The sequence below is a fragment of the Sinocyclocheilus grahami genome, unplaced genomic scaffold (assembly GCF_001515645.1).
Source record: "Sinocyclocheilus grahami isolate Dianchi unplaced genomic scaffold, SAMN03320097.WGS_v1.1 scaffold882.1, whole genome shotgun sequence".
NCBI classification, from domain to species: domain Eukaryota; kingdom Metazoa; phylum Chordata; class Actinopteri; order Cypriniformes; family Cyprinidae; genus Sinocyclocheilus; species Sinocyclocheilus grahami.
The window spans coordinates 157920-181335 of record NW_015506061.1 but is presented as its reverse complement, the minus strand read 5'-3'; the positions used below and the strand labels follow the sequence as shown (position 1 = coordinate 181335).

The 23416-nt window shown below is 37.5% G+C and overlaps 1 protein-coding gene and 1 long non-coding RNA gene across 3 annotated transcripts in view; one reads left to right on the top strand and one right to left on the bottom strand.

The window, feature by feature from the left end:
• The window catches only part of LOC107563619 (protein FAM19A5-like), a 171502-nt gene that overhangs the window by 48095 nt on the left and 99991 nt on the right, over positions 1 to 23416 (bottom strand). The gene's annotated exons all lie outside the window — the stretch shown is intronic.
• LOC107563620 (uncharacterized) lies at positions 9963 to 17248 on the top strand. Its single transcript, XR_001606120.1, has 3 exons — positions 9963 to 9975; positions 14797 to 14802; positions 17181 to 17248. It is a non-coding gene; the product is annotated as an uncharacterized lncRNA (long non-coding RNA).

The window sequence follows — 23416 nt, the reverse complement described above, 5'->3', positions numbered from 1 at the left end:
TATGTGTGTGTGTGTGTGTGTGTGTGTGTGTGTTTCATTTTGAATAATGCAATATGCATAAGCTATTTGCTATTTTTTTCACCTTTATATTAATAATTTATCCATCAATGTAATATCCAACAAATTTCTTGTAATAGTTTTTTAAGAATAATCCTTTAGATGCCTTGGAAGATTCCTGGGACCGGTTACATAAACATAGCCACTATGTTAAGAATGTTTGCATAACTGTCTCCTGCTGTATGCTCTCAGGGCTGGAGCCAGAGATTCAGAAACTCATCTCCAAACACAAGCAGGAGCTAAAGAAACTCAGAGTTCTTCATGAGGCAGAGCTGCTTCAGGCAGACGAGAGGGCTGCCCAACGTTACGTCAGGCAGACCGAGGAATTACGACAGCAGTTGGAGAGTGAAAGAGATGAACAGTGCCAGAGAGAGAGAGAACTGGCCAAGCAGAGGTACACACACCCTCACATACTCAGATGTGTCCAGTGCACAGAATCATCTCCTCACAGAATACACATCTGGGGCCAGTTGCATAAACATAGCCACTATGTTAAGACTGTCTTAAGAACTAGTTTGACCAACTAGCATTTAGCCAAGAGATAATCAGTCTCATTTTTCTGATTAAAATTGGTCCAATCTACATTTTTGTAACTTACTTTAAACAGTTATGACCAGTCTAGAAGAAAACAAATTAGATGGCTAACTTTTTAAGACTAGTCTAAGCAGTTTATGCAACCGGCCCCTGGTGTTGCTGCTCAACTTAATGCCAATACGCTACATTGCATCAATGTGCTCTGGCAAACACACAGTCTTCTGAAGGTCTCTATTAGGTGTCATGCTCTGTTTGTGTCCCACCTGCACTTCAAGTTCTGAAGATGGAGAATGGGCCGAACCGGTCTCGTAGGCCCCTGTGGTCTTGACCCAGTTAAGATGTTTTGTGACTGATGACCTGGGCTCAGACTCACAGACAGGCTTTATTGAGACAATAAATGAGTGTGGCTTGCGGCTGCAGGGGAAGAGAGAGCATTATTTATGTATTTAGAAAACTGCTTTGCTAAGCCTCTCTGTCAGGTCTCGGTTCTCTGATACGCCTGCATTACTGCATCAAGCCACAATCCCTCTTCTTGAAAATGTGCTGAGCTTCCAGATCGGAATCTGCCCCTTAACCCTGACCCTATTCCCCTGGCTTCCTTTTATTTCACTGTTGGGTTTAGAGGACGTTTCCCTGCTGAAAAGATCAACCCAAACAGCCTAAGGTGGTTTATATATATTATATATATATATATTAGTGCTGTCAATCGATACAAATTTTTTTTTTCTGAAATTAATCGCGATTAATCCCACCTATCATTAAAGTTTTTAAATATACTTTTATATTGCAATAATTTCACATTCAATCTTCAAATTAATGTACAAACAACATAAAGACAGTATATATTTTAAATATTTGTTTAATGGAATCTTTTTTTTCACTGAAGGCCAGTATCAATGATACCAATACTGATTTCTCTATAAAATTCCCCCTCCCCCCATTGACTATAGCCATTCAACATTACAGTATAATTGAGAGATATCAATTTTAACATTTATTAGACTTTAAAAAATTACTTCTAATTTAAGTGAACTTAAAACAATATTCACATAAACCCATTATAATAAATGTCATATTTACCTGTACCCTTCAGCAGAAATATACAGAAATTGAAGTTATCAAACACTGAATTATAAATTAAATATAGATGAATCCTTAAAGCTATCAAAGTTATTTTTTCCTATTTTTTTCTTTGTCCTTTGATTAATAGACATCACAGCAGCTGGTAATTAGACTATTTTGGCTGTTATTTCTTTAAGAGCTGCTGCTGCTGAATGTGACGCAGATCTGACCCACTTCAGGTCTTAAAGTCTCTATTAATGAGCTGACGAGTTTAATTGGGTGTGTTAGATGAGTGAGACAGTACTGGGCTGCTCCAGGACAGTTTTGAAAACCATTTCAGAGACATGTTCTTAAATGTGACTCATATATTACATGCGTGCAGCTATTTTAAGGCAGCTTTAATCGCCTTTTTTGGTAACTTCATGATTTAACTGACCACGACATTGCATGCACATAGTTTATTTCGTGGTTTGATATGTAAGGATACAGGTTACAGCGCGCGTCAGCGCCTTTGTGCGTGCAAATTGAAGAGCACGCGCTGTGAGCACAGTACCGTTTCCACGCTCGTTTGACCCTGGCGCTGAAGTGAAGTGGAGCGCGTGTCTGAAACGTCGTTCTGCGACTGAATAAATGCACTTCTTGTCAAGAGAAAAAGTGACAGAAGCAGCAGTTGTGAGTGGGGTGGCCAACCGTAGCCCCGCCCCTGCATTAATTGCATTAAATATTGTTAATGCGCTAATTTTGACACCACCAATATATATATATATATATATATATATATATATGGATGATAATGCTAGCTTGTAGCAACCTTAAACACTATAGAACCAGACCAGTTAATACATCACTTGACTTGTCAGGATAGTCCACAATCAAAAGTTAATCACCATAACTGGAAATGCCCCACACACATAATGACATTTCATAATTATCTGTAGTGCCGATGAATCTGGGCACTTAGTGTTAAGAAAGCTAACTAATGTCAGGCGATAATGAAACGGCTGGAAATTTTAACTCAACATTTAAGGGAATCAGTTTGAGTCATAAAGGTTACTGTTTTTATGCTGTAATCCCAGTCACCTCTTGTTCTGATAGATAACTGAAATATAACTGCTTAGATGTTTCTTTTCTTTGAGGATTGCTTAAATAAATAAATAAATGTGTTATGATCCCAGCCTGTGTTCCCTTGTCTTGTGTTTGTGGACTCTTACTTTGAATGGTTTCTGTTCCCTATTGTTTCCTTGCTCCCTTCATGTGTTTAGTTCCTGTTTCCTTTGTCGCATTTGTTACCATAGATATGTATACAAATCTATAGGCTTGTTTGAGATGCGCCTCGCCTGAAATGTAGGCGAGAGGAGGCGGCTGCAGCGAGGGGAGGAGTGAAATAAGCACAGTCAAGACGGACAGACCTCTCGAAGTGGATAGGCTACCTACGAGATCAAAGGCGGATATTGTGTTATTCACACTCATTCGCCGTGTTGCTAATAAACATGATATAATTTCAGTTCTGTTGCTTTTATATTAAAATAGGCCTATATATGATGAACAAGACACTCAAAGTGCTTGCTATTTAATTCCATACGAAAGGTGTAGGCCTATTTATCATCCATTTTTACTTTAATACAAACATGTATTTTAGATTTGTATAGAAATATGACAATAATCACATATCTCACACAGAGATCGCACTGTCATAGTGTTTGGGAACATTCATGCATAATTTAAATTCATAATCACATGAAATCAGAAAATATTTAGAAGAGAACGCAACATCACGGTTGACTGAATCAATGAACATTAAGCTGTCGTCAGTCAGTTGTTTCCCATCATGCTTTTGATCAGCACAGTCGGTGGAGAGCAACTGCGCTCGACGGCACAATCTGAAACAGCCACCTCGCCATCGCAAGAGTTTTTTGGCACACGTCAGCATGACATCAGAGCAAGTCGGACATAACTCGGACACTTTTCTATCCGGCATGCATCTCGCGGTGATCACCGGTGATCGGTTCTGCGCAGAATTTGCTCATCTCAAACAAGCCTATTGTTTGTTAACCTGTTTGTTCCCATGGTTACCCCTCATTTGTTGTCATGGTTATTCATTAGCTCCACCCCCTTGTTAGCCTCCCTATATAAGCCTGTTTCCTCAGTCACTCTTTGCGAAGTGTTGTTTGTCTGCTGTGTTGCAATTCTGAGTGGTTTCCTTGTTTTCCTGTTGTTGGATTACTGCCTTTGTCCTGGATTTCTCGTTTTTTGTCTTGCCCTCCGGATCTGTATGTTTGTTTGGACTGATTACCTGTGCTCTGACCTACTGCCTGTTTCGTGGACTGTGACTTTGATTTATGCTATTAATAAACTGCATTTGGATCCTCAGTCTCTGTGTCCCTGTGCAGTTCATGACAATAGGCTAGACACAACATTGTCTGAAAGTTGGGGAAAACGTTAAGTCAGGTTATTTAGGCCTGATGTAGCTTGAATAAGTAGGCAGTTTAAAGACCAATTCAGAGTTTGAACATTATATGACAGATGGGTAGTTTGAAAACTTGAGCAGTTTGAAGAAATTTGGTGCTAGATTGTTCCACAGAAATGGATAAATAGTGTCTTAAAATATAAATATGTATCTTTGCATACTACAGTTTTTATCACATGTACTTAAAAAAGTGAGCAATATCCAAAATCCAATGCTGCGCAGTACAAATAACTGATAGCAAATTATTCTTTCTTTCTTTTTAAACCAATAAGGATCATTATACAGGGCTCAATGCTAAGGATTTTTCACTGCCACAAAAAGTTATTGCATTTGAATAAATAAGGATATGACACAAAAATATTTTTTTTGTTAATTAAAAAGCGCGTTAGTAATATGCGCCTATATGTGGGTGAACAACGTGCGTACACTCTGCTTATTACACACACAGGGACGTGCAGCAGCAGACAAACATGCCAAATATGAAAGGATTACAATGTAAAGGTTTACTATTGTGCCCCGTAGATCATCTGCTCGTGCACTTTAACCATGTGCACGAGCAGAACCTTTCCTCTCTGGAGAAGTGTTCAGTCTTTGCTCTTGCAAATTCCACCATGTAAAAAACGAATCCGCCATGGCACGAGCGCAACTGGCCTTTAAAGGGAATGGGAGATGAGACTCTGATTGGTTTATTGCACGTTACGCCCAAAACACACCCATCATTCATTAAAAGAATAGTTACAACCATTTTGGACCATGCGCCTGGTGCGCAGACCGTTTTTCCCGTCATTAAACTAGCAAAAGTGGATTCGGACATGCCTTATGTGCACTTGTGCCATGCGCTTTAGACCATGCGCTTAGATCGTTAAAATATGGCCCCTAATGTAGTGCTACAATCCTGCAGAATTAAAGTTTGTGTTCTTTTAATTTGGTTTTCTCTTGGTCATGTCTTTACAGGACACAAATTCGCAGAGCAGAGTATACCAAACTTGAACGTTTGATCAGAGCAAAATTCATGAGCTTGCGTTTCCTGTCTCTCGCATTCGCATGCATATGAATATAAACGACAGAGAACTTAATTTGGTACTCACACTCTGACTTGAAAGGCAGCTTTCTGTGCATGCGCTTGGGGTGTGCGCGTACAAAAACTAGTCTCTTAGACAGTGCACAAGTACCAAATTGAGTTATCTTTTGTGTCTTGCACTTGAATTGTTTAAAACTCTTTTTCAAATAGGCAAGGCTTGAAAACTCAAGTAATAAACTTCTATGCCCAGTGTCATCACGTAGTCCTTATTGCTGAGTCCTGCTATATATAATGCTGGATTTGCAAACATCAGCACTGTTTGCCTGACACAGTTATCATTGTGCTATTACTAGCCTCGGAAAGCTAGTGGTAAACAGAGGAATGTTTGTGTACAAGTGATCATGGAAACAATAATTGCAGCCAGGCAATTTATTGTAATGAAAAAAATTCTCTGGAACAACTGCATCCTTTAAAAAGAGGAGGAGACATGGCTGTAGAGTGGGTACATTACAGAAGGCGAAGAGACGGAGATTTAGACCATATCTTCCTTCTGTAATAATGGGGAATGTAAGGTCTCTTGCAAATAAGACAGATGAATTGGCAGTGCTGGTGAGAAATCAGAGGAAGTACAGGGAATGCAGTATCATGTGCTTTACTGAGATGAGGCTGCATGAACATATTCTGGACTCTAACATCACAGTGGTTTTCATACAGTGAGAGCTGACAGAGACACTACCGCGAGCGGTAAGAGTAAAGGAGGAGGACTCGCGGTTCTAATTAACAACAGATGGTGTAATCCGGGGCATATTCATGTTAAGGAATGTTTCTGTAGTCCGGACATTGAGCTGATGGCCATCGGTATTCGTCCCTTTTATCTTTGGCTAGAGTTTACAAGCACAATCTGTGTTGCTGTTTACATTCCACTGACTGCAAATGCGGAGGCGGCACGTGATGTCATACACGCTGTTACGGCCAAACTCCAAACAAATCAGCCTAATGCCTTCATAAGTAATTTCAGGAGATTGTAACCATGTTTCTCTCTCATTAACACTGTCAACCAACCATCAATTTGTGAAGTGTTCAACAAGAGATTACAGAACACTAGACTTACTATATGCCAATGTTTAAAAGGCTTATAATTCCACTGCCCTCCCCCCACTTGGCATATCAGACCACAGCATTATAAGCCTGTTGTTCAGCAAGGATAGTGAGGAGATGGACTAAGGAGGGGTTTGACTGGATCTGCGTAGTGCACTGGACATTACAGATTGGGATGTACTTTGTGAGCCACATGGGGATGCCATTGACAGTATGGTGGTCTGTATTACTGATTACGTCAATTTTTGTGTTGGTAACACCATTCCCACCAGTAAAGTATGTTGTTTCTCCAATAGCGAACCCTGGATCACCAGTGACCGCAACGTGTTTAAAAGCAGCTCAAATGGAGGTTGAAGGATGCCTACAGGAGGAAACTGGAGGACAAGCTCCAACATAATAGGGTGAGAGGCATCTGGAGCGGTATGAGATAAATTACTGGCTTTAAACAGCCAGGGATGGCAACGGAGGGGAACCTAGGGATGGCTAACGAGTTGAACCAGTTTTTCAACAGGTTTGATATAGGGCCTCCTGCTGCTCTCCTGCCCATCCCCCCACAATTACTCCACTGTACCGATAGAGACCATTCTCAACAATCCTTCTCACTTTCAACAGCTACCCTCTCTGACACTCTCCACTGCTGATAACCCACAGACCACACTGACCATTGAAGACGACCAGGTTAAGAGGGAGCTTAAGAAACTTCACCAGGGTAAGGCAGCAGGACCTGATGGCATTTGTCCCAGAGTCCTGAGAGCCTGTGCTGACCAGCTGAGTGGAGTGCTCCAGCGTCTGTTCAACTTGAGTCTCAGCCTGGAAAGAATGCCGGTGCTCTTGAAAACATCTTGCCTTGAGAATACTACAGGAGGTAATTTATGCATACTGCTGTGAGACTTTACAATTCATGTATTTTGTGCCGAGGTATCATTAACTTTTCACCCTAGAAAATAGGTCCTTCCACTAATCTCATAGCTGTACTTAATGCAGTTAATTATCAGACATAAATTCTGCTATAATTACAGTTTTTTATTGTTTGACTACAATTGTACTTATTCTATTGTGTCTGTTTATTTATTAGTATGTGTTTTTGTGTGAACTGTGAGTACTTTTACTGTCTTTATGTATTGCTACTAACACACTTCAATTTGCCATGTGGGATCAATAAAGTACTTACCTACCTTCTGACACTAGCTCTATCAAAATGTAGCTGTTTTTGGATAAGCATCTTGACCAAAGCAAAACAGCAACATTGGCTCAAACAAGGGAGTGAGTGTGGGCGTGGTTATCTGTTATTGGGTGAACCATCATTAGGTCTGCCATGTAACATCTAGGCATTGCTCTCTAAATTGTAAACAACTAATCAATAGCTCATTTGTCAATGGAGTCTTAGGAAAAAAGTTTTTCAGAGAACTACTTTTTTTCCAGCTAGATGAGGCAATCAATTTGCCTTCCATTGAGACCCCTCTCTGAGAGATGGAAGTTAGATGTGTTTTTCTTTTTCGGTGTCCTTTCTCTCTCGCATTCTTTCACGCTCTCTCTGAGCTTTTATAATGCTCTCTCCATATGCTAGACTTATATCTCTCTCTCTCTGGAGAGGTCTTCTGAAATACTCAGAGCAGAATGGAAGCATTTTCAGACTCTGTTCCACTCTGATGGCACTTTGCGTTTAAATGGAGAACAGAATGTTCCTATCAGAGGCCCAAACTTTACTGGGACTGGCAGGTGTATTATACCTCTCACTACAACGTCCCTGCACAAATTTAAAGGCAACTCAGCCACTTGCACAGTGGCAGCTCCCTAGGTCAACTACCTGCATGTTTATCTTTCGATTTTCTATGTTGCCCATCTCCAACCCCCTTACACACATGCATTAAAGCAAATTCAGAGATTCAGGACTTATGCCACTTTCCAGATCTCACAAGCTTTCAATCTGACAAGTCAAGGTCATAGTGCTCTTCTCTGGAAAGACAAACTAAAATAACTGAATGTGAATCTTGCTGATAAATGTTGGGGGTAGCTATTTTAAATCTGTAGCCTGCCAAGCTACAAGCTACTCATAATTAAAAATAGTTAGTAATCAACTGCAGCAGCATCCACATGCACATTTCCCCTTGTAGTATTATGGATTACATTTGCAATACACACAAGCACCAATGGGGGCACCACAATCCACTGGACTGCATGTCTGCAATGCAGTGAAACAACAGTGAAAAAGCCCTTAGATACATTAAGTGCTAAGTTACAAAAACACTTGCATACATTACTTTTTAAATGTATACCTAATCATTTAAATTATATCATATCAAATTATTTATATAAAAAAGTGTCTGTTTCACACTATGCTAATTACCAGCTTTGTTGGCAAAGGCTATTTTCTTTGTTTGTGTGTGTGTGTCAAGTCACCTTTATTTGTATAGCACTTTATACAATAATGGTTATGTCAAAGCAGCTTTACAGTGTTAAACAGGAAAATAGATTGTCAATAATGGAAGAAGACAATAACAGAGTAATTTTTGCAGTTAAAGTCAGTGCATTGATGATTCAGTGATGTCATCATCCAGTTCAGCTCTCTTCCACTAGTGTCTGTGCAATCAGTCAAGCGTCCCCAACTAAGCAAGCCAAAGGTGACAGCGGCAAGGAACCAAAACTCCATCGATGACAGAAAGGGAGAAAAAACCTTGGGAGAAACCAGGCTCAGTCGGGGGGCCAGTTCTCCTCAGGCCAGACGAAACCAGCATGGTGTGTTTCCTTCTTCTTCTTTTTTTCTTTCTTTTTTTTTAGGCTATTTAACTAAAAGTAAAGTGATGCTACTAATCTAACATTCTACATATTACAGCTTTTACAGTAATGGCCATTTTTCTTTCCCAAATATGTAGCTTGTAGTTATGTAGTTTGACAAAAATTCTATAACATGAAGTTGCATTCTCTCATTGTATTAGCTCACGGCTGTACCAAGTGAGTTAAGGCAATAAATACACATACAATAAAAAAATTTTTTTTTTTTTTTAAACACATTTGTTTTTTTTCAGCAAATCAGTTTGTTAAAAAAATATCACGCATTCTCTGCATTGTATTAGCTCACGGCTGTACCAAGTGAGTTAAGGCAATAAATACACATACAATAAAAAAAAATATTTTTTTTTTAAACACTTTTGTTTTTTTTCAGCAAATCAGTTTGTTAAAAAAATATCACCAATTTGTTTCAGTCATTACTTATTAATTTTATTGTATCAAAATAAATATTTAGAAAAATATTGTTGTCGATGCAGTTATAAGTATATTATTTATTACTGTTTCATTGGTTATATTTCTTATAACGTTATTTCAAGTTAGAAGCTGCAACCAATTTGATATCCTAAAACTTTTTGTGCCAGATGATCTATTGTTGTTGTTGTTATTTTTGGCAGCAGCTATTCATACTTAGGTTTTACAATCTGGTTAACTTATGGGAGTGTAATACTTAAAAAAACAAAAACAATGCATGTTTTCATTATATGAATTCATATGAAATTGCCACCTTGTGAAATCATTACATTTTCTTGTAATGAGATTGGGCTGAAATATATCAGCAATGGTGGGTTGAGTTAGTTATCTTCAACACTAATGTCATGCGATATTCGTGTCAGCTTCAGTGTATGGCATCTGCTGTGCACAAATAAGAGTTTTATTCAGTTTATTTCTGACCTCATTATTGTTACTTGAAGTGAAAAGATCATTAGTGTGGAAATCACTAGGAAATGTCTTCATGTCTAAAGCTGCAGTGACAACTGACTATGCTCCCTAAAGTCCAATCACCAGACCTAGCTCGGGGTTGCCTCGGCAACAGAACTGTACTTTTCGCTGAGCTGACGTGAGCTCTTCCACTCAAAGGACTGCAAACCAAACACATGCAACAGTCACTACAATAGTGGAGTGTCAGGCTTCCCATACATTACAGAGGACCTCCAGTGGGCCACAGAGACTGTGTTCACAATGTGTCCATGGAGGTGAGCTCCTTCAGGTCCTTCCTTTATGCCTCTATCAAATTCACTCTGCCATTTTTATATTATTCTGTGTAATTGTACATAGTTTTAGTAAAAACTATGCATTGCCAATGTATTTGCTTTGAAAATCAATCAATCAATCAATCAATCTAACTTTCATAGACTCGATTAAATGAACACCAATTTGTGTAACACACTTTTTTTGTGTGCGCTTATTTTACATTAAGTCCCAACCCAACACATAGCAAACATCTGTGTGTAATGGTCATATTTGTCTAATACTTGTCATAGTTTTGAGCATGGTTTTCAAGGATGAGGATATGTAATGCTACATGCTAGATTGTACCAAGTCACAGATGCATTTGTGCCACAATTTGGAGAGTTTGATTGGAGATAAAGTTGTAATCAGCAAACAGATATTCCTTAAAAAAGCTTTATTTTGCTATTGAAATGTTGCATAACGGTTAGTTGCATTTTATTCTTTGCATTTTGCATTAATTTAATCAGAACACACCTTTTTTTAAATTCATTTTTGGCTTTCAACACACCAGCTGAGGCCACATTACTGTATATCACTATAATTTTTCACATGCAAATTTGTCTGAATTTCAGCATTAAATGCTTTGTAAATTATTTAACCACTGTGTTCATAGTCATGGTGCATTAAATAGCTAGAGAAAATGATGAGTAAAATGGACCTTCTTAAAAAGAACAAAAGTGTGTAAAAGTGACTTTCATGGCTGTGACCACATTGCACATTGTTATTATCCAGTGACCATGAAATCACACTCATTAATATTAATGATAGTAGTAATTGTTACAGACGACTGGGGATGTACACTGGCTCCTGACAGCTGGAGCCTTCGGCAACACGTCACACCATGGCACCTGGGTTTCTTGATCTCCAACTGAGGGACATCTCTGCATTTATTTTTAGGAAGAGGGAATATCTTGCCTGTGTAGAGGCAGAGAAGTATTAAAATAGGGCTAATTACTTGATGCTCGGTCAGTGTGTGGTTTACCGAGCTGTGACATTGTGGTGCGACTGTGTGAGTCTCAATCACTGAGGCAGAAAAAGCAGTCACTTTCTTATTCACAAAGATTACCTCAGTCAGAAACCTACAAAGCTTTGGCTATGCGTCTACGGTACCTTGTTCTGGAATGATATGCAGTCAAATAAACCTTAGCTACTGTATGCTGCGGTTCATTTATTCAGAGAGAAACTTCTTGAGTGGATGTATTCAGGCTAAGTGCTCCATATATGGGTGGACTTTAGAGGTGGATTACAAGGGCTTTCATTGTCTCTTCCTCAACCCTGTCCTCTTCCTCAAGTTCACCTCGTACCTGACACTGACAGAGCACACTATTAAGTTAGCACACTAAGCACTGAGTTTTTTTATTATAATGGTCCCCACTTTCAGCATCTAACTTAATGTAAAAAATGGGAGTCTGCCTTCAATATTAATCTAAACCTGATTTATACCTCCTGCTTGCAGTGAGAGATGTCATTTGTGTCTCCTTTTGGGGCATAGATTTGTTTCTTTTGCTCCTCTCATATGCTTGTCACCTTGTTGTTAATATTGCCCAGCAATGCAGCACGGCAGAACACGCTTTCAAAAGATTGTCAGGTTAATTCAAACAATGTATTTGATTGTCATACTTTCTACAAAAGTTTTGTAATTCCAGTTTCAATTTTATATATTTCATTTTGTTTTCAGTTATTTCTGTGAAACAATGTGTATTTATTTACTAATGAACTATTAACTAACCATTAACTACAAATTTTGCTTCAATAAACTCATAATTTGCTGCTTATTAATAGATAGCAAGGTAGTAGGTAAGTTTAGGTATGGGATAGGATTAAGGGATCTAAAATATGGTAATTCATAAGGCATTAATATGTGCTTTATAAATACTAATAAACAGCCAATGTGCTAGTAATATGCATGCTAATAAGCAGATATTTAATATTTACATTTACATTTAGCAGACGCTTTTATCCAAAGCGACTTACAAATGAGGACAATAGAAGCAATCAAAACTAACAAATGAGCAACAATATGCAAGTGCAAATGACAAGTCTTGGTTAGCCTAACGCAGTACAAGTAGATAGAATAGAGAAAATAGTAAGCTAGTGTTAGTTTTTTTTATTTATAAAAAAAGAAGATAAATAGATAAAGTAGAATTAAAACAGAATAGAAAGTGCTAGAGTTAGAGGGTCAAATAAAGATGGAACAGATATGTTTTTAGTCGTTTCTTGAAGATGGCTAAGGACTCGGATTGAGTTGGGCAGGTCATTCCACCAGGAGGGAACAGTTAATGAAAAAGACTGTGAAAGTGATTTTGTGCCTCTTTGAGATGACACAATAATGCGTCGTTCACTTGCAGAATGCAAGCTTCTAGAGGGCACATAACTCTGAAGTAATGCATTTAGGTAAAGGGGTGCAGAGTAGGGGTCGACCGATATGTGTTTTTCAGGGCTGATGTCGATACCGATTATTACAGATCAAGTAGACCGATAAACCAATATTTTGAACCGATATATATGTCTGGTGTAAAAATGAAAATTAATGTCAAAATTAAGAATAACAAGGGCTCTGACAAAAACTGCCTTCCCTGGTGTTGGTTGAGTGTCCCACACTGCACTTCTTACTCTTGTCTTCCTCTGTGTATACATCTACAATAAGGGTACTATAAAGAGAGAGTTAAAAGTGGGGCCACTGTATGCTTCATGATTAAGCCTATGGATACTGTACTACAGCTACACAGCTTGGGGAAATATAAGTATTTGGCTTCAATAATTTACATGTTAGAAATGTATGTGTAATAGCATAACCTCTCATAATTCCTCATTAATTATTTTCTAATGGCTGAAACATAATATAAAATAGTAGAGGTGACTATCCAATTCATCATCTAATGCACATCAATGGATTAACTTAAAAAAATTTAAATAATAAGTGTAAATAATTTAATTGTCTTCATAGCTATATTGTAGAAGTTGTTAAGAAGACTGCAACTATTTTCATGAAACTATAACACTAATAGCCTTTTACAGGCACACTTAGTTCAATAGCCTATTGAAATGTTTTGGCCTATGTGACACTAGAAATTTCAGTTAGTTTTAATTTACAGTACAGTGCAAATTAAGGCATGAATCAATTGAATTTATATTTTAATCAAATGAGAGTTAAACTCTTTATTTTTTGGCAAACAAAGCCATTCAAATTAAAACATGGAAGAAATAGCATATTGTGTGATTATTCTTTTAAATAAAAGTTGTAATAATTGTTGTAGTAGTATTATGTATATCATACTGCACCACAGTAATATATTTCTGATAATTTCTTTAAGCTAACCCAAACTTATATTTTGACGGGTTGCCATGAGGAACTTTTAAATTTCTGTAGCCTATGTAAGTGTTTCCCATACACTGACTTATTTGTGGCGCCCACCACAATATCAAAACTGACCGCCACAAATAGATTTCCCAAAAGGCTTTTACTTCGTTGAATAAACATGAGCACTGCATGTTTCAAAATTGAAACCTGGTGCGGATGTTTTTAATATCGCTGTATTTCTGAAGGAACCTGACTGTCTTCAGAAAATTTTGGATGTCGTTTTCATTTCATCTTGCATGTAATGTCTAATAAAGCAGCGTTTGTGAGCGGAGTACTGCTTTGTGTACAGCCATTACCGGGGAAACCTCGATCTCTACCACTCCAACAGCACATCCTGCTGGCAGAGAATGAATTTGCATATATGACGCCACAAATAGAGTTTAAGTCTGTGGGAAATACTGCGATAGTTCATGAAGTGACTCTCAGAGGGAGTCAGAGCAGTTCTAGAGATGCTGTTCATGTATTTATGTCCTCATGTAGTGAGACGACAAAAGCTGAAATCACCGTGAGCATCGCACACTTTGTATGTGTAGAAAACAAAACCGCGCGTCTGTTCCATTTACATACACAGAGACACGCAGAACATGCAGGATTCATAATTAAATAGTATTTTCGCACCTTAATATTTACAGATACAAGTCCATATTGCGTCTCTATTTAAGTGTACGGACCTACTTTTGATTAATTCATCCAAACTTTGACAAATTCAGTGACATTCCGCGTCATACAGAAAATTAAATTTATATGACTGGATTCCGCGATTCCTTCCACATTTTCTGCATCGCGGAAATCATAGATAATTTTGAGGAGTTTTGCAACTTCAGTGTAACGTTAGTGGATTGTGATTTATTGCAACTTAAGCAACGTCTGCTGCTGCCTTACCTTACCTAGAGACAACTGATGCATGATCACTGAAGCAGCTCCAGTTAGCATGCGCTTTCGGAGTGAGAGTGAATTCCGCATTGATTGGCCAGACTCGTGACTCCCAACAAATCAGATAGGCTGTGGGCGGAGATTGCTCTAGGCCATAGAGTGGTGAGTTCTGATAGGCTGCATCAGAGCCAAATAGCGCATTTCAAAATTAATTTATTTTATCGGCGAATCGGTTTTGAAAATGACCATACCGATAATCATAAAAATACTGGCGCCGATAATCGGTCGACCCCTAGTGCAGAGCCAGTGGTGGTTTTGTAGGCAAGCATCAATGCCTTAAATTTTTAATGTGAGCAGCTACTGGTAGCCAGTGCAAATTGATAAATAGAGGTGTGACGTGCGTTCTTTTCGACTCATTAAAGATGAATCTTGCAGCGGCATTTTGGATTAATTGTAGAGGTTTGATAGAAGTGGCTGGAAGACCTGTCAAGAGAGCATTGCAATAGTCTAGCCTGGATAGAACAAGAGCTTGAACAAGGAGTTGTATTGCATGTTCTGAAAGAAAGGGCCTGATCTTCCTAATTTTGTATAAAGCAAATCTGCAGGACCAGATAATAATGTTGAGAGTCAGTCCCTAAAGTGTTACCGTTAATTGCATATAATTTAATATAAATTCCCCTTGAATGGCAGGTGAAATTCTGAGATGTGAATAGGAATGCATATTTCTGTATATTCTTAAAGATGTGATGTAAGAGTCTATTTCGGCTGAATGCGCTTCAGATGATTGAAGCTTGCACAAGTATTGCTTTCAAATCTATGCTCAGTAAGTAAATAACTCAAGCTGAAGGCACAGAAAATCACAGACTACATCAAAGGGAAGTGCATAGGACAATCAGAGGACAATCAGAGGCTGTCAGCCAGAAGAAAAACACTGTTGCTGCTTTCAGAGCACCAAGTGCTCTGAGATGTCCACTTTTGCCATAGCTCCACTGCCTCCTGCTCTCTTTAGGACTGTAGTAGAGTAATAATAATAATAAAAAAACATGGCTCTTTACTGTAAAAATCTGCCAGAGACAGAAACTCTCCAGTCCAGTTAGAATCTCACTCTTCACATGAACAATTAGCAACATAGAGACGTTTGCAGGACCATCGGCCAAGTGTTTAGGTATAGACTGGAGGTAGAACACAGCCCTTGGGAGCCATCATAACTTAAGTACATGACAGAAAGTAGGAAAGGGCAGTGGAAGTACTGTAGAACTCTATGAGAAGAAGACCTTTTTAAGTCAGTATTCAAGAATTCAACAACAGACAGCTTTAATGCAGTACACACTAAATGGAAGTCTCTTAAGAGCAGAACTGACAGAGGTAATGTGCAAAATTTACAAAGGATTTTGAAGCAAACATTGGACAGGTAAAAAAAGAGAGAAAATAACGAAACGAAAAAAACAAACAAACAAAGATTAAGTGGATTTCTAAGTGGATCTGATCGTGGCTCAAATACAAACGATTCCTGTAGGTAAAATTTGAACAAGATGCAGTTTCATTTGCAACAGCCATTATCTCAATTCATTTATTTGACCAAAAAAAATTCAAAGATTTCAACATCCTTCAGTCAAATGGACTAAATTTATGAAACGTTTTTCGAAGTCTGTCAGCTTCTTGTCATTATGTTCTTTTGTTCTTCCTGTGAAAGAGCAGCTTTGTCATTCAACTCCCATCGTGTTCCACAGTAAAAAGTCAGTGGTTTTAAAACGATATGAAGTTAAAATAATATTAAACACATACATCCTCATATAACATTATATTGTTTCATGTCTTTATATTAATATAGATGCAAACATGGAGGAGCGAATAGCAGAGAATAGCAGAACAAATACCTTCCAACTCTGATACTCTTCTCATCCATTTCTCTCTTAGATTTATGACACATGCTCCCATTTTGAAAACAGTCTATTTTTCAACTTCATCATTCAACAGTCTGTCTGACAAACTTCAATATTAATGATGCTTGTTTATGACGAGTTAAAACCTTCTTCTCAAAGAAGTTTATTTTCCTCTCTATGCTTGTTCAAAGCCTTCTTTCTGGCCAGGGGTGAGGCCAGAAATGTTTAAGGGGTGGGCCTAGATAAAACAGGGTGGGCAAAGTGTAGCGTATGAAAACTGCATGTCAAATGGCCAACAGAAAATACAGCACAAAGGTTCAATACACAAAACTTCTAAAGCACTTATTAGCATTAATGTTAATTTCAACATTTACTAATTATTAAAATTAGAAGTTGTATCTGTTAACAATCATACTTGAGCTAACATAACAATAATGAACAGTTGTATTTTTATTAACTAACTTTACCAAAGATTAATAAACATTGTAACACATGTATTGCTCATTGTTAATTAACGCCAACTGAAGGAAGTTTATAGTAAAGCATTACCTCAGTCAGAGACGATGGAGCGTCACAGATGATTTCATGATTAAGTGTCTCTGTCAGTTTGCGATCATCGAGGACCGTAGCGCGGCTGCAAATATGCAATTTGTTGTGGAGAACAGTATCTAGCACAACGTTATGAGTTTCTTCTCACAAAGGACGCATCTATTTAGCAGATCAAACACTCTACCTATGCTAATATGATGCTTAAAACACGCTTGGCTGAGACGTTTCCGATATATATAAATCCACCACCCGCAGGTGGTCTGGTTTCATTTGTAGATGGTCCGGATTCATTGCTAAGACTTAGTTTCAACTGGGATATCCAATACTTTTTAAAGAATTGACTGTTTGATATTTGTTTCACTATTTTCAAATTTAACTCTACAAACACACACATTTTAGTACCATGTGCTTACGTCGCAAACATAGCATTGTGGGTGGGACTAACAGAACGACAAATCATCATTTTGACAAGTATAGTATAGGAAGAGGGAAAAATAAGAAACTGCCTATAATTGACCATGAAAACTTATGTTTAATATTTTTTCTAACTAAATATATAAAGTTAGAGTGACATAAGACGTTTATTATTATTGCCATTTAATTAATTACATCCATTTGAAAAATTACCAACTTCTCACTGGGTGGGCCACAGTTGAAAGTTGGTGGGCCCATGCCCACCCGTAGCTTCACCACTGCTTTGAACTCACACTGAAATTTTTGCTTTAACCACGGTTGTGTGTGCTTGTGTGAGAGAGGATGTATGAATATTATATAAATTGTCAAGTCAAGTTAAGTCACTTTTACTTATATAGTGCTTTATACAATACATATTGTGTTAAAGCAGCTTTACAGTGTTAATCAGGAAAATAGAGTCTCATTATTGCAAACAAAATTAAATGCTGCTGTAGAGCAGCTCTGCTGTAGAGCAGCTCTAAAAAGAGGACAATAGTAAACAGTCAATTTTACAGTTAAAGGGGTCATTGGATGCTACATGCAGTTTTACAACTTGTTTGAACTGAAATGTGTGTTGGCAGTGTGTACACAACCACCCTATATTGATAAAAATCCACCCAGTGTTTTTTTTTTAATCTACTAAAATCTTTACCCCTTTCTCAAATCGAGCCGATCTCAGATGCCTGTCTGTGTGACGTCACAAAACAGGCCCCACCCACGATAGTTTGATTGACAGTGGCGTTTCAGCACAGACTGGACTGGCGTCTTACCTTAGACTCGCCCTGAGTGAGCATTTGTTTTTGAAGGGAATGCGCCCCCGATCAACCTAAATGTGTCTATGTTCGCGCAAATCATACATGATCCATCATCACCTACAGAAGAAGTGAGTATAAGGTTTTTTAATTAATCTTTGCAAATCGCCTTATAATAATGGCGATAATTATAATAATTATAAAATCCTAATAATGTGCTAATTAGCAAGTTTCAAGATGAATGCGGCTAAAGTAAACAGTCCCTTGAGAGCAGCTCGGAAAGAGAGGGGCGGGGTCAGCATAGCTCATTAACATTTAAAGGAAAATGCTACAAAACGGCTTGATCTGAAAAGAACACAAAAAATGTGTTTTTTACACTACCATTGAGAAATTTTAACCAAACTATGTTACATATTTTTCATTAAGACCCTAAATAATAATATCAACTTGTGGAAAATGGGCATCCAATGACTCTTTTAAAGTTAGTTCATCGTTGATTCAGTGATGTCATCATCCAGCTCAATTCAGTATTCTTCGAATAGTGTCATACATTCATCGTGCAATGAAGTTGAAAAATGTATGCCAAAAATTTTAAATTGTATACTAATGGTATAAATTGTATACTAATATTTATATATTAACTGAAATAATTTAGTTTGATAATATTCAGTAGAACTGTAATTACTTTATATCCATGCCGGGTATTCAAAAGAAAATTATTTAACAACTAATTCGAATCAAACATTCAACTGAAACTGATCTACATTTGTTTGAGATGTAAAGTCTTCAAAAACTTCTACTGGTTCCCACCAAAAACAAAAACAAACGTTAGGAATGGTTCTTTTAAAATCTAGCCCTGCAGTTTCACAACAAAATATTTATGCCCGTTATCTCTTTTTTACCACATTACACACATTTTCCATAGAATAATTTAATTGTCTTTGGGGTTCTGTTTTTGCTTCAGTCATCAAAGTACAAAGAACTACTAAAAGTCCATGGTGGTACGCGAATACTACAACAAGTGGAAAAACAGCAGTTGATGATTAATTACAAGAAAGAAACAAATGAAATGGTATTTAATGGGGCATCAATATAAATTGATGTAATCAACAGCTTGGTACCCCTCCGTACACCTGCAAGCACTTTATCATGAGAATGGCCTGGTTTGTTGTAGCATAAAGACGAGGGGTTTGGATGTACCTACTGTGGAGGTAACAGCATTTATTAAAGATGAAATCTTTTGGACAGTGCTGCCATACCTCTACACTGCCTTCCTTTATCACACTCATTTGCTTAGAAACTGCACACAACCCCATAGCTCCAGCACACTTTGCTAATGTCTTTACGACACAGGGTGGATTTATTTGTACAAATCTGCTAAATACAAAGACAGATTTTTAATGTGCTTTTGTGAAAAATGCATACATTAAAGTACTAAAAAATCAGCAATAAAATTTTAACATTAAATATAATGCCCGATGTGGCATGGCCATGTCCACTGGACTGGTATAAAGATATCATATACATATAATATAAAAAGTATTTCCATATTAATTGCACTGAAATCATGGTAACACTTTATTTTACTGTCCTGTTCTGCATGTACAGACTATGTACTTATTATAGCAATTACAATAACTGGCTAATATATAGGTACTAACCCTGAACCTACCCCTAAACCTAACCTTAATCCATGTAGTTATACCTTATACTACCCAGTACTTTCTTGGGTAAGAACACATACTGTAAAATAAAGTTTTATCCAATTTTATCCAAGTTATAGTAATGCATAAATGGATAAAATGTTATCGTATCTTGATTTCATAGAGTTCAGAACAAATACTCTTTCCCCCACCTTAAACAATTTTTGTGAGGATTTATCACAGAATCTTTACAATATAAAACATTTACATTATTCAACTACTCACCTCAGTCTCGCCTTTTCACACAAAAAAATGCATCCATATGCATCCATCACTCAATAAATTCTGACTGCTGAAATAGCATATTGTCATGAATCCGGTCCATGAACTTCCATCTGCTAGCCATCAGAGGTCACCCTTTCCAATTTCATTGACTCTCGCACTACACACTGTTGCACATCACCCCGGACTACATATCCCATCATTCATTGCACTGATTGCACTCAGCACGGATTGCACACAGCTGTTAACACTGATTGCACCCACTGTTTCATATATTCATGTCTCATTAGTTTCCCTGCCTTAGCTGTTTTCTCGTTTCCTGATCTTCACCTGGTTTCCTGGATTTCTCCCTTTAGTCTTGTCCCTTCTGATTCTGTTTGCCGTTCATCGACCTACGCTAGCCCTAGGATTATTCTTGTGTCTTGCCCGCCTTATACCTGTCTGCCATTATCCGACCCATGCCTGTTTTATGACCACGTCTGTCTTCTCCTAATAAAAGCTTTGCATATGGATCCGCACGTCTCACGTCTCGTCAGCCCCGTAACACATATATTCATGCTAATAAAAATATTTTTTTACGGGTAAGTAAAGTGGCAGAAGTCCTTTAAAATCAATGCTTCCATGCAAATTTCCTAATTTCTATGCTAATGTTTTTGCTGAATGTTTGTTTGGAGAATACTTTTTTTTCTTTTTCTGTTCAATATAGTGGAACCACAGTGCATAATTTCTGAAAGGCCATCCAAAACCACATCACTTATTGATAATTGTTTTAGGGGCATTGTCAAAGTTCAGTTTTTCTAAAGACTATGACATTAACACAATGCAGTATACAAGTGGGCATAGAAATTAATTTAGAATCTTAATTCAATCTTGTTTGAAATGTGTTAAAAAAAATCAATGGTGCCATCTCCTTCCCACTAAACTCTATTTCTGTCCTTGCTTACGTACATACTGATTTTTTACTCAGGAGAAGGGCTGCTGAATGAGCCAATTGCACGCTTTACCTACATGTGTCACAACTCTCCAGTGTGCAAGCAACAATTTCCTTATACTGTAATACCAATTAAAAAATAAAGCTTTATGAAATATGAGCACAAACATGTTTGTGTTCATTTATGTTTCTTCTTTCATATTATTTCATTTTATGTTCATTTTTACTGTTAATTTTCATTTTATATTATTCTATTAAATTGTAATCATGTGAAGCATCATCTTTACAAGTTATAGATAGTGAGTTGTCTTCATTTCAAGTTCTTTAAGGTTACTGTTAATGAATAATTTTCCATTTTCTTTTCAGATGAAGACAAGCTAAGGTTTTAAAAAGATTAATTTAAGCTTAATCGATAAATCTGATTGATTTTAAAGCTCACTTCACCTCTTCATTCTGGCTACTAGAAGAGTTAATATGACAAGTGTTGAATGATTTTGAATATCAGAAAAAAAAGTCTGCTATTTCCTGATAAAGAGCGATATCTAGCAACGAATAAACTGGACCTAAAGTTTGGAGTTATCTCATTAGAGCTTGTCAATATTTGTAATTATACTTTTTGGTGTTTGAATAGGCACATTAATGAATATTTACAATATTAATGTATGTAATAATTTTTGAAAAGTAAACCCATGAAGGTATATACTTTAGAGCAGGGGTGCCCAACCCTGCTCCTGGCGATCGACTGTCCTGCAAAGTTTAGCTCCAACTCTAATCAAAGACACCTGCCTTTAATTTTTAAGTGATCCTGAAGACCCTAATTAGTTGCTTCAGGTGTGTTTGATTAGGGTTGGAGCTGAACTTTACAGGACAGTCGATCTCCAGAAGTCTGCTATTTCCTGATAAAGAGCGATATCTAGCAACGAATAAACTGGACCTAAAGTTTGGAGTTATCTCATTAGAGCTTGTCAATATTTGTAATTATACTTTTTGGTGTTTGAATAGGCACATTAATGAATATTTACAATATTAATGTATGTAATAATTTTTGAAAAGTAAACCCATGAAGGTATATACTTTAGAGCAGGGTTGGGCACCCCTGCTTTAGAGATTAGCAACATTTAGGGATCCTCTGTATTTTAGGTTCAAATATGCAAAATCCATAGACAACTTTATTTATAATATATTTTACGGGTAATAAGGTTTACAATAATGTTCAATTTGTTTGTATTAGTTAATGAAGGAGCTAACATGAACTAACACAAAACTGTCACAGCTTCACCAGACTCTCCCCCTCCACACTCACAATCCACACTTCCTTCACATTCACTAGAGCAGTGGTTCCCAACCCTGGTTCTGGAGGCACCCCAACACTGCACGTTTTGCATGTCTCCTTTCTCTGACACACCAGTTTCAGGTCTTGGAGTCTCTACTAATGAGCTGATGACCTGAATCAGGTGTGTTTGATTAAGGAGACATGCAAAACGTGCAGTGTTGGGGTGCCTCCAGGACCAGGGTTGGGAACCACTGCACTAGATTAGCACTGATTAGCAACACCTGTGACCAATCAAGGATGCTATTTAACATGGACCCTTAGGGGGTGTTTACATGACACTGTTCTCAACTAAAAAGCTTTGTTTGTGTTTTGGCCATTCATTTACATGAAAATGGCATTTGTGGGCCTGAAAATGCAAACCTTTCAAAATGGGTTTTAAATATTGATACTGTTATTGTCTCCATATAAACTAGGAAAAAGTGAATTTGTGAAAAACAGTGATGTAACGCACATGTGCATTACATGGGTATAGATTACACTGGTATATGCACAGGTACATAACTTTTATTTACAAAGAGACACCGCCAGCTACTGGCCTGGCATGCATAATACAGTGTTTTTAGTAGTTTTCGCAGATCTGTGTGAACGGGGACTGACAATGTTGTCATCAGCACATGAAACTTTTAAAAACACACAAAGAAAAAACCTTTCTGTTTTTATTAAAATTGTTGTTGTGTAAATGTACCCTCATAATTGCTTATTGTCCGGAAACTTGTGCATATAACATTACAGACTCTCTCCTGTTTACCTGTTGGACTTACCTTTTATCCTGCGTCTTAGTCATCAAGACTTCTAGTTCTCCAGCCATTCAGTCATCCTCAACTCTGTGTTCCTATTGCCTCAAGGTGGTGATCTGGGAGTACACTCTTAAAAATAAAGGTGCTTCACGATGCCATAGAAGAACCTTTTTGTCTAAATGGTTCCATAAAGAACCTTTAACATCTGAAGAAACTTTCTGTTTCACAAAAGGTTCTTTGTGGCGAAATAAGGTTCTTCAGATTACAAAAAGTTAAGAAAGAGATGGTTCTTTAAAGAACCTTTGACTGAATGGTTCTTTGTGGAACCAAAAATGGTTCTTCTATGGCATCGCTTGAAGA